Raw genomic sequence first — 12,671 nt, forward strand, 5'->3', positions numbered from 1 at the left:
TAGCCTCATTAGTTTTAAAGCTCTGAGGGCGGACAGAACAAGTGTGGACAGAATAAAGTACGAACGGACAGACAAAGCCGGCACAATAGTTTTCTCTTACAGAAAACTAAAAAAGGTATTGTTTGATGCTATGAAATCCTAACTTGTGTGATGAACGCAAACCCTTCTTTGTTTTTTATTTTGGAAAAAAGGTCGGTAATAATAAGTCTCCATATTCTCTCTCTCTCTCTCTCTCTCTCTCTCTCTCTCTCTCTGATAGTACAACAACTATTCAACAATTGTCAGCAGTTCCCAGCAGGATATGTGAAATGTTTGTTTTCGTAAGTAAAAAAAAAAAAAGTACACCTGTCACGACAAAGTCCATTGAACAAATGAAAACTGCCATTTTTTTCTGACTGCTACCCATTTTCGCATGGACATTGCTTGCTGCAACGTATATCGACAATATTTGCAATAAATTCAACCGTATGCAACATGAACAAGTAAAAAAGTGCGCCGAAGTTTCTCCAGAGCAATCGAGTTTTCTGTACAGTCGTTACAGAGTATAATTAAGGCCACCGAAAATAGATCTATCTTTCGGTGGTCTCGGTATAATGCTGTATGAGCCGTGGCCCATGAAACTTTAACCACGGTCCGGTGGTGGCCTATGTTGTTGGTACCTATACCGCCGTCAGAAGTACGATTATGGCTAACTTTAACCTTAAATAAAATAAAAAATACTGAGGCTAGAGGACTGCAATTTATTATGTTTGATGAGTGGATGGCGGATGATCAACGTACCAATTTGCAGTCCTCTAGCCTCAGTAGTTTTTCAGATGTGAGGGCGGACAGAAAAAGTGCGGAAGGAGAGACAAAGCATTCTCAGTAATTTCAGATTTTACAGAAAGCTAAAACTACAACAGACTCGTTGAAAAATGAACCTAGATGTTCGTGATTCCGTTTTCGCAAGATCTGGGGATTCCGAATCCCACGGAATTGCTGAAAACGAGAGAAATCGAAAAAACGCGTTAAAAAGAGATTAAAGATAACAATTCAATTACTGAAGGCTTTCCTGAATGAAAAAGGTATGGACAGTAGCAAATGCTTTTATCCCCCGCACTGAAAAATGCGATTCTGGACATTGAAATGAAAATAAAAAAAAAAGTGCTTTCCAAAATAGACTGGTACGATATTTCTTTATTGTGCAAAGTATGACAAAACGTGAATACGTGTATGCATACGGAGTGAGATGGCTTTGTAAACAAAGCTTAATCGGATAATCTGTGATTCATGAGGGTTTAAAAATAGTTTGCATATCTTTTAAAACACCTTTTTTTTTGTTTTGTCATTTCGATAAAATCCGTCAGAAAAGAATATATACGAATATTTATGAATTAGTATACACAATACTTCGTATAATATTAGTTATGTACAGACAGGGTTTGGATACTTGGAAATAAATAATAAAAATATGTACTTTATTTTGTGGTTGTTTATGTGTGTGTTTAGAGAGAGAGAGAGAGAGAGAGAGAGAGAGAGAGAGAGAGAGAGAGAGAGAGAGAGAGAGAGAGAGTTATTGTGGCTCAGGAAAGCAAGAAAGGAGGTTCAGAAAAGTTGGTTAAGTGGAAAATAGAATAACAGGTATTGAGACTGACACAGGGAAAAGGAATTTCTTGCAGTAAGGCAGCCGACGAAGGAATAATTGATAATTCGGAAAGGCAGGCACAGAGAGAGAGAGAGAGAGAGAGAGAGAGAGAGAGAGAGATTTATTCTTCTCACCAACTCCATTGGGACTGTGTACTGTCCCAGGCATATATATATTAACAAATATATATATATATATATATATATATATATATATATATATATATATATATATATATATATATATATATATATATATATATATATATATTAGATTTCTCTATGTCAGTAGTAAGTTGTACAGCTTTATTTATATATATATACAAACAACGAGTCGTTTTTATCCAAATCGTTACTGAGTGAATTTTATTTGTTCATCAATTGAAATATAAAGAATCATTCTGTAAAGAAAATATTGGAACCAAAAGAAGTTACTGTTTAGACAGTTTGAAGACGTGAATCTAAAAGGATTTTAAAAATCTATTTATTTTTATATCGTTAAAACCTTGTTGTATTTGTTGCACAAAGAAACATGTGTGTTTTTTCCTAAAAAAATTAAAATTCAAGTAAATAAATATACAGAAAAAAAGGCAAATAAATATAAATTAATACTGACCGTTTTCACTTGATACACCTAATTCTGTTTGATGTAAAACGAACCTTGTATAATTTTTCCTTTGGACAAAAGCAAAATACATTAAATAAAGTTACAGTTGGTAAATGAAATAATATAATAATAATGACACTGACTAAAACTGAACATCCAGTTATTCATGAAAATCACAGGAAACATCTGAAAAAAAAAAACGAAACTATGAAAAATGCATGACCGAATAAATCAGAACTCGCAATATTAATAAAAATCCGCCCTCGACATCGCTGAAACCCTCTGATATACGAAGATCAAGTTAATCATTTGTGTAATTGGTGCCAACATTAAAAATCTGGGGGAACCGTTGAAGGGAGAGATCCCTTCCCTGATTAGAGAAGTGTCTGTAATTAATTCCAGTTTACAGTCGAAGACGTTAATTACATCAAAGTATCCGAAAAAATATAATTAAATATAATGAAATTGGGATATTACACAAATTCTGATAATTGACCTGGTTGGTGTGGTTTTTTTTTTTGTTGGGGCATGGGATTTATAAAGGAAATTGCTTTTGTAAGAGAAAAAGCTTTCTGATTAGTTCAGTGGAACTTGAGGGGAAGAATATATATATATATATATATATATATATATATATATATATATATATATATATAAATATATAAATATATGAATGAATGAACACTTGGGAAGGTGATTCACAGAAGTAAATTTCCGACCCACCGCGGGACCGAACCCGGGTCTTTCGAGTGAGAATCCAGGGCATTATCATTCGGGCACAAAGGTCATAAAAGGAGTTGGAACATGAGTACACACACACACACACACTATATATATATAGTGTATATATATATATATATATACATATAAAAAAGTATCATTCCTTATAAATCCTATTACGAAATCTATAAATTTTCTGGAAGTCATCTTACCAAAATTCAGTTCCTTTTCTACCTATCAGAAATATCAAGAGTAATTCATCATAATCACGTATATAACATTTTACTTCCGCCTACAGATGAATTCCATTTCCATTATTTGTGTCAAGGTTCGTATTACAGAACCACAACTCAGCAAAACAACGGAATAACCAATTTAGTTCGTCTAGCGGGATTATAAAGTCCGTGAACCTTTTGGAAAGCGCGAACGAGTCTTGTCTGAATTATATCTCCTAATTTCTCTGCAACGGAACAGTACTGAGCCTCGATTAATCAACGGACGTTGGCGCTTCTGTTTTGTTATTCAATTGTCCCCGAGGACACAATAACGAAAGATCATCGGACCTACAATAGATATTCAAATTTACGAAGTCATAACTACATCCCAGCATCGCTTTGGGAACAACTCTCCCTAAATCAGACTCGCGCTGGGAAGACTACTCTATATTTTAGTCGTAGCCAAGATAAGACTCCATTTTTTCCCAAGAGTTTTATCTTGGCTGCAACTAAAATGCGGAATATTTTGCCCGGTGCAGTTGTGGAATGTTCCGGTGCCCAAATTTTTAAGCGAGTAACGAATTCAATCCTAATTTCTGCTGTTGATGTCGCCTGAATTCCAGGTGTATCGGTTTTATTTCCTGTTCCCACGTTTTTATTTATTTATCGCCTTTTCCTATAACTCTTTTTCTCTCTCTTTGAGGGTTGACTTCCCTTTAGAGTCCTCTAAGGTTTAAATAAGTCTGTTGGACCTGTCCCTAGGGGTTTCCAGCTGAAGATTCTTAAAGAAAGAAAGAAGAAGAATGAGAGATGACAGAACTGTTAACCATTGCCACTTTCCAACAGAACCGCTACGCTAGAAAGTGTATCGTAACTCAGACTGCAGTTATTATGCCCGTGCCGGCTGGCTCTTGCGACAAGAGGTGGTGTCCCTGTTTATTAAAGGCACGATGTTGGATGACTGGGAGTAGAGGATGGGCAGTTGTTTATGGTACGCGTATGCGATTATTCCACAGTTTTTCGTTCTCTGGGCAGCCTGTGTTAATTAATGAGACACTGCAACACACTGAAAATTTAATGAACTTTCTACCTTTCTAGTCAAAAACAGTTAAAACAAGCGAGCTATGTTTATTTATTTAAGATTTCCAATGTCTCTCCGTTGAGCCCAAGTGGTATTTATTTTAAAATGAGCACATCACCTTGTAAATTGTGTATTTTATACATATCTGGACAAAATCTCTTCAATATCTTGTAGTTTCTCTTGAGAAAGTCAAAGAAAGGACGAAGGCTGGAGAAAGCAAGCGCTAGTTGACCAGATAATAAAATCTCCAGATGAAATTGATGAATAAAATTGAATAGAAAATTGAAGCACGAGTTGACCAGATAAAAAAAAATCTCCAGATGAAATTGATGAATAAAATTGATTTGAAAACTGAAGCAAGAGTTGACCAGATAGAAACATCTCCAAATGAAATTGACGAATAAAATTGACTTGAAAATATTCCCGAATCAAATTGATGAATCAAATTGACTGGAAAATCAAGCAAGAGTTGACCAGATAAAAAAAAAAATCTCCAGATGAAACTGATGAATAAATTGACTTGAAAATTAAAGCAGAACTGACTAGATAAAAGAATCCAAAAATGAAACTGATGAATAAAATCGAATGGAAAATCAAGTCGAGAATTGACCAGATAAAAACATCTAAAAAATCAAAACGACAATAAAAATTAAAAAAAAACACAAGCTACCAGACCTGAAGAGCAAATTCACTCATCCACAGAAAATAGATCACTGGTAAAAAAAAAAAAAAAAAATCCGGTTCTCTGAATGAAGGCAATGATATTTATACATCAAAGAATGACACTCCTTGGTACGTTCTTGCCCCCAAAGGAAAGCGGTGTTCTGCACAAAACAACTTCAAAGGCAGATCGGAGATATGGAAGGGGGAGGAGGAATATCAGGTGAAAAAAAAAACAGATACAAGGGGATAACGAAAACCTGCCAAAAAGAAGAAGAAAAAAAACAGATAGAAACAAAACGGAAAGTTAAAAGCAAAAGGAAAAAAGATGAGAAAGGAAGGAATAAAGAAAAAAGAACAGTAAACGCATATTAAAAAAAAAAAAATTCGTATTAGTAAATCAGTTAAACTCTGATTAGCTGCTGATGAAAGACTGAAATAAAAAAAAAAAAATATGCACAAAAACATATAAAACTGTGACGAAGAACGGCGTAATAAATTGCAAAGAGGAGATATTAATAGTAAAACAAAAAATATTAGATTAGAAAAATAATGAACAGAGGATAAATTAGGATAAACAGGGAACTGTGAATAAGAAAAAGACATCTTAGCAAATCCATCTTTTTAATCACAAGAAATTTATAACCCCCCAAAAATATATTCACAAACTGCTTCACGATTTTTCCCCAAAAAAAAAGAAATCATAAAATAAAAAATCACGTAACTGAGAGTTTAATTATTATTATTATTTATTATTATTATTGTTATTATTATTGTTATTGTTATTTATTGTTTATTATTATTATTATTATTATTATTATTATTATTATTATTATTATTATTATTATTATTATTATTATTATTATTATTATTAAACAAAAAATATGCAAAACAAAAAAAGAAAACAGAAAAAACAAACAATGAGAGAGAGAAGAGAGAGAGAGAGAGAGAGAGAGAGAGAGAGAGAGAGAGAGAGAGAGAGAGAGAGCGCAAAGCGAAAACTCAATTCCCCCTCTGATGAAAGGCTTTGGCGAAGGGCTTCTTCTTCTCCCAATCAACAGTATCAAGTCGGAAAGAGAGAGGATAAGAAAGAGAGAGAGAGAGAGAGAGAGAGAGAGAGAGAGAGAGAGAGAGAGAGAGAGAGAGAGACGCCTCCAGCGATTCGTTCCTTTCAAGGAGAAGAAGGGGGGAGTGACGTAGAGACCTTTTGTAATATGCAAAAGACTGACCTAAGAAGCGAGGGTTCTCGAAGATGCCGTGGGAGCAGAGTACAATTGATCAGAGTCAAGTACGAAAATGATTGATGTCATGAATGTTTATGGAAAGTATACTTGAGAGTATGTGTTCCTGGTGGTGGTAAATATAGCCTCAAGGAAAAGTGTACTAGAGAGTATGTGCTCCTGGTGGTGGTAAATATAGCCTCAAGGAAAAGTATACTTGAGATCATGTGTTCCTGGTGGTGGTAAATATAGCCTCAAAGAAATGTATACCTGAGAGTATATACTGGTCGTGATGGCAACATATAACCTCAAGGAAAAGTATACCTGAGAGCATGTACTGCTGGTGATGGTAAATATAGCCCCAAGGAAAAGTATACTTGAGAGCATATCCTGCTGGTGATGGCAACATAACCTCAAGGAAAAATACACTTTGAGAATACGTACTGCTGATGATGGGAAAATATAGCCTAAAGGAAAAGTATACTTGAGTGTAAGTGATCCTGATAAGGGTAAATATAGCTTATAGATTAAGAAGGAAATTGGATTTCTGCAAAAGTCGTTGAATAGATGATTCTACGAAGAAGAAAGCTACAATATATACAATTTTCATAGAATGATGGTAATTATAGCTTCGTAGGGTAGGAAGGAAACTGAGTCTCTGCAAAAATTGATGAGAAAAGTTATAATATAGAGATCTCATTAAATTAATCCCTGGTTTTTCGAGGGGAAATGATTGGTGTAGTATATTCGTTTGCAGTGTATAACTGGTCAAAAAGGGCAATGCTAATAACCTTATTAAAATAATAAAAAAAAAAAAAATACTTGCCAAACATAACATCACTATGACATATCAAAGTTTAAAAAGAAATTTATAAAGATAGAATGACACATCTCGTGGCCTTGCACATGATAATAAAATCCTCTCCATTATGGCAACACGCTCATAGCTTTACAACTGCAGTGGTCTAAGCCTAAACCAATTTACAGTTACGCCTTTTTATGGCGACGTGAAAACACCTGGATGTTTACTTTTAGCACTTGTAGTATCACCCACTAAAGCGGGAGCTAGATGAACCAGTTTGTTTTCCCCACTGAAAATTGAATTTTGTCAATTCAGGATCTAGTTATACCAAGGTTTGATGAAGCATTATCCGTGACACTTAACTGCCTGGTCGCGAGTTGTTTCAATGAATTCAGAACCGTTTGTTTATCACGGTCGTGGTCTGATGCAAATACGAGAATAATCTCTCCAGTTCATCCGAGAATGTTAGTGATAAACTCATTTCTCGCCTCGGCTGCTTCCTCACACTTCATAACTTGTACAGAGGCTCTCAGTGAAAAGAACCAGGGTGTACCTTGCTACTTCGTACCTCAAGTTGCTTTTTTGGAGCGTTAGTCAAAGGAGCAATGGCTCCTCTGATGATCCCTTTGACGCTCCCAGGACGTCGTTTTAAAACCATCGCTTCAGTGACCTCCTGAAAGCGTTCGAGATCGGGTGTATCTTATATCAAGCTGCTGCTGCTGTCGCTCTTAGGTTCTTTCAAAGGCTGTGTTTTATACGTGACTTCAAAGGCTTGGGTTCTCTTTATAATTAAGAGAGGACTCATCCCAAGACTTTAAAGGCTGATTGGGTAATCCTGAAGACACGTGTCTCCCACTGTTTGTGTCAGTTTTTTTGATTTCAGCGAGTTTCCTCCAGCAATTTGTGATTGGGTAAAAATGATCTTGGATCTTCAATAAACATTATTTTCTCAGTCGCGATTTTTGTTCCAGCAAACCAGTTTTAACTATATGCAACGTTCACAGCAGTGTCATTATCTAAATATATATTGACAATTTGATAAAACTGACATAATTAAAGTCATATTTTACTGATCCTACACACTGATCCCCAAGGTATCTTAATCTCATTGATATGTTCAGGAAAAATGAAAGACTTGGGGAATGTAACAATTCAAGCAACGAAAACCAAGATTTTATATATCCAAGCTGTAGTCTCAAATTAAGCCTGACTTTCAGGCTATACCACACTAGGTTTAATTCTCAGGCTGTAGCCTGACACAAGGTCTAATGTCCAGTCTGTAGTCTCACGTTAGGTCCAATTTCCAGGCTGTAGCCTTACACTAGGCCTAATTTCCAGGCTGTAGCCTTACACTAGGTCTAATTTCCAGGATACTAGGTCTAATATCCAGACTGTAGTCTCAAGTTAGTCTAATTTCCAGGCTGTAGCCTTACACTAGGTCTAAATTCCAGGCTTTAGTCTTACACTAGGTATAATTTTCCAGGCTTTAGTCTTACACTAGGTATAATTTCCAGGCCGTAGCCTAACGTTAGGTCTAATTTCCAGGAGGTGGTATACACGGATCTCTCGCGAAGGAAAGGAATAATCAGTGATTTAATTCTACTTCAGAAAAGCCAATAAACTTAAAGTCTTCCACGAATACAAAACACTCCACCTCCATTTTCCCTCGGAGAAAAAAAGAAAAGAAAAAAAAGCAAGGTCAGAGAGCGATCAGAGGATTACGGCAAACACTTTCCCAAGCATCAAAGAGCCTCGAAAGGCAATATATCCCGTTTTCGAGTTTGTTGCATCTTTGGTTAAATGAAGCATCCCGCGAGCCGGGGTTTACACACAAAGTTGAGATGTGCTATAATTGCCTCGCAACCATTGCACTTTGACGTGTTTACATCCCGTACGAATCACACAAATGCTTCTCCTCCTGTATAAAATTCAGGGCTCGTTGTGCGTCTTGGCTCTCTCTCTCTCTCTCTCTCTCTCTCTCTCTCTCTCTCTCAGGCTGCTGCGCTGATGCGCTTTAGAACCTTCATTAAGCATCGTTCGTTCTTCGAATTACGTTGTTTTCCAAAGTGAATTACTGGCTATTCTCCGAATTACATTATCTTCTAAAGAGGGTTGCATTTAAATCTTTCTTGAATTACTGTTCTCCCTTAGAATGACATTGCCTTCTAAAGAGGGTTGTATTTAAATCCTTCGCGAATTACTATCTATTCTTTGAGAATTACATTATCTTCTAAAGAGGGTTGCATTTAAATCCTTCTTGAATTACTATCTATTCTTCGAATTACATTATCTTCTAAAAAGGGTTGTATTTAATCCTTCACGAATTACTATCTATTCTTTGAGAATTACATTATCTTCTAAAGAGGGTTGCATTTAAATCCTTTTTGAATTACTGTTCTTCCTTAGAATTACATCACCTTCTAAAGAGGGCTGTATTTAATCCTTCGTGAATTACTATCTATTCTTTGAGAATTACATTATCTTCTAGAGAGGGTTGCATTTAAATCCTTCTTGAATTACTACTTATTCTTTGAATTATACTATTTTCTAAAGTGGATTGTATTGTTCATACTTCAGAATTTACTGCAATTTCTTTACGATTGCTACAAAAATTAGTTCTCGTTTAAGGCTTGAACAATATGATTACGTATTTAATCCAATTCATGCAGTGCGGAGGTAAATAATGAGTCTTTAAATAACTTGCTACATAAAATCGAGACTTTCCTAGCAAACTCACCCTCTAAGACTTAATAATTCTCCATCATTTCTCGTCAGCATTGCAAGTCCGCAATCAAATCATTCTCATAGCAACGCAGCCCCCCACAAACACATCCAGTTTAACACTGTTCGCCTTTAATTACTGAGCACTACATATCCAAGCCAAAAGGTGCTTTAGATTTTATCAAGGCTATAATTCTTTCGTGGGTGGGAGAGAGAGAGAGAGAGAGAGAGAGAGAGAGAGAGAGAGAGAGAGAGAGAGAGAGAGAGAGAGAGAGAGAGTCATTAAACGGCCATTTTTGCGAGGGAAAGTGCAATTATCCAAGCGCATAATTCCAGTGATATGTTTGCAACATTCATTTTCGAGCTGAGAGAGAGAGAGAGAGAGAGAGAGAGAGAGAGAGAGAGAGAGAGAGTGTGCAAGGCATATTTTTTGGAGAGTTAGTTGTCCAGAATATAATCTCAGATAAATGGCTTTCGGGTTCAGCTTGCAGGGAACCTATAGATCTCTGAGAGTTTTTAAAGGAACTGGGGCCGTTTGACAGAGTTTGAGCGTTTGATGTGGTTTTTGTGTGTGTGTGTGATTTTGTGTAGTTGTGAGGTCATGGGTGATATGTTTTTATATTTATCATTTATCTTAGTTGGTGGTATAAAGCTTCTTTCTATTTCAATAAGTTTATACACAGATATATATATATATATATATATATATATATATATATATATATATATATATATATATATATATATATATATATATAATACTAAAACTCTTTCTTGTCTGTGTGTTTGAATGCACACTGCTAAAACTCTTTCTTGTCTGGTGTTTGAATTCGAAGTCTTCTGGGAATTTGAAAGTTTCTTGAAATTCCGAAGGCTTCTTGAAATTCCGAAGGCTTCTTGTAATTCCGAAGGCTTCTAGAAATTCCGGAGGCTTCTGGGAATTCCGGAGGCTTCTGGGAACTCCCTAAGGCCTCTGGGAATTCCGAAGGCTTCTAGGAATTCCGAAGGCTTCTGAGAATTCCGAAGGCTTCTGGGAATTCCCTAAGGTTTCTGGGAATTCCAAAGGCTTCTAAGAATTCCGAAGGCTTCTGGGAATTCCGAAGGCTTCTGGGAATTCCGAGTGCTTCTAGTGCTTCTAGGAATTCTGGAGACTTCTGGGAATTCCGAAGGCTTCTAGGAATTCCGAAGGCCTCTAGGAATTCCGAAGGCTTCTAGAAATTCCGAAGGCTTCTGGGAATTCCGAAGGCTTCTGGAAATTCCCTAAGACTTCTGGGAATTCTTTTTCCCTACAAGTTAAGAAACCCATATATGTTTTGCTAAGTTTATTGTATATTGTAATGAACAGTCATTTTGTGTGATTCCATAGAACCCCAAAGAACTTCAGTGGCTAGTAAGTTTTTTTTTTTTTAGCTGAATTTTATTTTATTAGCTACCTTATGCTTTCTCGCCATTCTAAATACTCTGATACCTCTGAAACACATCTGAGTATTCCTTCATGTGCGCACGAGAGAGAGAGAGAGAGAGAGAGAGAGAGAGAGAGAGAGAGAGAGAGAGAGAGAGAGAGAAATCTTTGATATTACTTTTCTTACGATCAAACTAATTCACTCCGGGCGACACTTACGTTAAACACGAAATATCTCATGTATGTTACCTTTTCATCAGATATTTTAAACAACATTAAATCCAACATAAGCTTAAAAACTATTTTAAACAATAAAATCTCATTAAAATATTTAAAAAAATACTTAAAAGTACAATTTAGTAAAATATCATCACTGAACACCAAATGGCAACACCGCCTCTGGCTTTAAAAAGGGGGAGAGCCATTTAAACTCAGTTTGAATGAATCTCTTTAAATTCTTCCCGGCGAACGAGTGGTTTAAATCACCCTCCCCCTCCTCGTTCATTTCTGTGAGGCAGAGGACACCTGGATCTTCGGAACCCCACCAGGGCATTTAAATCGCGCCGGGGGTTCACTGTAACGGGGCTCTTGATTGGCGGGAGTTTAAACGCGTCTTTATGATTTAAGGCGCGAAGAAAAAAAGCGATTTTAGGCCGATGTCATTCGACTGTCATTCAGGGTTTTTCTGGCAGCGCCAGGTTGTTAGTTATGTATGGTATATATATATATATATATATATATATATATATATATATATATATATATATATATATATATATATATATATATATATATATATATATATATATATATATATATATGAGAGAGAGAGAGAGAGAGTTCAAGCTCTGATATTCCATTTAAATCTGTATAACTAAAACAATGAGTATTTCATCTTTTAGCCCGTGTGGTCCCCGAGCTTCATATTATAATTCCAGTCCTAATAATATCTATTTCAATATAAGATTTTTCAGTTAAAAAAATCAACTAACGAACAAAACAAATAAAAAAACCCAAAAAACTATAAAAAAAAAGTAGGAGGAAGCAGTCCGAAATTTAACACAATATTTTTAATATGACACAACAATCAGTTAATACAAAAAACTCCCAAAAAAACTGTGGAAACAAAAAAACCTAAAAGAAGCGGGCCGAAATTTAATAGAATATTTTTAATATGACGCAACACTCGGGCGCGCAATATCTCTCACTTGAGTAAGAGAGTGGCGCGAAAGAATTTTTTAATAAAAGGACTGGCTTCTGGTGTCACAACATGCGGTAGAATATCTTTGGTTACGTCAAACGCGAAATAGCTAGAATATATTTTATTATATTTTAGGTTCTGTCGAACGTGGAGTGGTGCTAAAATATTTTTAAGTATTGTATAATATATAAAATATATTTTAATATATTGTGGGGTTCGTCAAACGGAAAATAGTGTGAAGGAATAAAGATAACAAGCTTTCTTATATTATTATTATTATTATTATTATTATTATTATTATTATTATTATTGTTATTGTTATTATTATTATTATTATTATTGTTATTATTATTATTATTATTATTATTATTATTATTATTATTATTGGCGCAGAAATCCACAGTTGTATAAATGTAAAA

The 12,671-nt window shown here is 35.3% G+C and overlaps 1 pseudogene; it reads right to left on the minus strand.

Moving 5' to 3' along the window:
• Positions 1–12,671, minus strand: part of LOC136826101 (zwei Ig domain protein zig-8-like) — a 235,088-nt pseudogene that overhangs the window by 187,178 nt on the left and 35,239 nt on the right.

The sequence above is a fragment of the Macrobrachium rosenbergii genome, chromosome 40, assembly GCF_040412425.1.
Source record: "Macrobrachium rosenbergii isolate ZJJX-2024 chromosome 40, ASM4041242v1, whole genome shotgun sequence".
Classification (NCBI taxonomy): Eukaryota; Metazoa; Arthropoda; class Malacostraca; order Decapoda; family Palaemonidae; genus Macrobrachium; species Macrobrachium rosenbergii.